The following is a 2479-nucleotide window of genomic DNA, read 5'->3' as shown; positions in this document are numbered from 1 at the left end:
TTTTTTTTTACATAATTGCTGATCCAAATAATAGCAAAGTTCACTTGGTGATATTTTAACCAGTGGTGTGAGAAAACGGGGCACTAAATTCTTTTTTCCTAAGCAAATGGGTGGCATGTTTTTTTGGGGGGAGGGGGTCTGCTCTATACAGTTTTTGTATCTTTATAACTATATAGTTTAAGCAATACAGACCCCGAGTGCAGAGCCTTGCACCGATACAAAATTTGTATCCGCATCCAATCTGCAAACATGGTCCACAGCTATAAAGCAGATACGTGCAGATCTGCAGGGCTTTACCCGAGTGTTACATTCATTGTGATAAGCTGTACCGCTATAAGCACCTTTATTCAGATATAAATACGTCCACACTAGAGGGTTGCATCACTTTAACTATACCTGTCGCTAAACCAATCTCACTGTAGCGGGACCAACCTTATAAGCAGACAAACCCTGGTTGAAAATTGCCACCAACTGCACTTTATCAGTAGGCAGGAGTCAGAGTTTATTCTGTTATCATGAATTTCAGTGCCCTAAGAAGTCTGACAACCAGTAAATCATGCTAATCCCTCTTTCCCCTAGATTCTCATTAAAAACACCTATAGCATGATTGCAGTTAAGGTCCAGAGTATAACCTGCCATCAGCCCACATCTCATGATGGGGATTTGTTAATAGGTTATTGGGAATCATTTTATTAGTACTAATCAGCAAGATAAAAGCCACCATAAACTGTAAACAAGTGATTGGGGCAGAAAGCAACTGCATGTTGCTAACCAAACATCTATCCAGGTTCAAAGGGTACAGATGGTTTAATGGACTGGGGTCTGGCGGGAGGAAGGTTTTCGAGGAGGCTGAGCTGTATCCCAGGGTAATGAACCAGCGCTCAGACCTGGAACATTGTGTTCTACAGAAGAGAGAGGGTCACATTTCCTCCCCAGCCTGAGCCCATAGCTACTCAGTTATCACTCCATTTTGTGTCTTTGCTGATTTATCTCCTCTCCTTGAGTGCAGGACTTTACAGTCAATAGGGTCCAATCTCCCCTGACTTCCTGCACCATCAGCCCCGCTCTGACGCAGCTCAGCCTGCCTAGTCTGTAGTGTCTGGAATTAGACGGGGCCAGCTGAACATGTTTGGAGAGATGGCTCCGTACCGGTTTGCTGCATTGATCGTCTACAATGAAATAAAAATGATCAAAGAAATGGAAAATAGCTAGTAGATGCATCCCCACTTGGGTCAATGTAGGCCTGTCCCCTATGGTGCTATCCCCCGGTACTTTGCTTAAGTCTAGTCTTCCAACCCTTTCCCCTGTTCCACAGCCCAAGAGATCTCACAGACTGGAAGCTTTTGCTAATACTGACCCTACATTTCCCTTTGAGTTTCACTCCCTTGCCCGTACTTTTACCCCCTTGCCTATAGTAAATTCTTCTCTTTTCTTGGTATTTACACACTGGCAAATCAGTACATGTATACCAGGAAAGAACGGTCTCCTGCACTTTGGGCACTGCGCTTACCTGGTGGTGGAGGGGGGTCAGTCACTGCATTTTGAATGGCACTGCTAGACATCAGATTGTCAAATGCAAGACGACTGACAGCAGTAAACATCTGTACCTTGTTTATGCCAGTAATGTTTGGTCACAAGATACCAGCCTAAGGAGCGCTATGTTCAGACAGATTTCAGAGTAGCAGCCGTGTTAGTCTGTATCAGCAAAAAGAATAGGAGTACTTGTGGCACCTTAGAGACTAACAAATTTATTTCAGCATAAGCTTTTGTGGGCTATAGCTCACTTCTTCAGATGCATAGAATGGAACACACAGACAGGAGATATTTATACATACAGAGAACACGAAAAGGTGGATGGTGCCATACCAACAGGAAGAGTCCAATCAATTGAGATGAGCTATCATCAGCAGGAGAAAAAAAACTTTTGAAGTGATAATTGAGATGACCCATAGAAGGTGTGAGGAGAACTTAACATAGGGAACTAGATTCAATTAGTATAATGACCCAACCATTCCCAGTCTCTGTTTAAACCTAAGTTAATTGTATCTAATTTGCATATTAATTCGAGTTCAGCAGTCTCTCTTTGGAGTCTGTTTTTGAAGTTTTTTTGTTGCAAAATTGCCACCTTCAAGTCTGTCACTGAGTGGTTAGAGAGGTTGAAGTGTTCTCCCGCTGGTTTTTGAATGTTATCATTCCTGATGTCAGATTTGTGTCCATTTATTCTTTTGCACAGAGACTGTCCGGTTTGGCCAATGTACATGGCAGAGAGGCATTGCTGGCACATGATGACATATATCACGTTGGTAGATGTGCAGGTGAACGAGCCCCTGATGGCGTGGCTGATGTGATTAGGTCCTATGATGATGCCACTTGAATAGATATGTGGACAGAGCTGGCATCGGGCTTTGTTGCAAGGATAGGTCCCTGGGTTAGTGTTTATGTTGTATGGTGTGCAGTTGCTGGTGAGTATTTGCTTCAG

Source organism: Gopherus evgoodei, chromosome 23 (assembly GCF_007399415.2).
Source record: "Gopherus evgoodei ecotype Sinaloan lineage chromosome 23, rGopEvg1_v1.p, whole genome shotgun sequence".
NCBI classification, from domain to species: Eukaryota; Metazoa; Chordata; order Testudines; family Testudinidae; genus Gopherus; species Gopherus evgoodei.
This window is presented reverse-complemented; position numbering follows the sequence as displayed.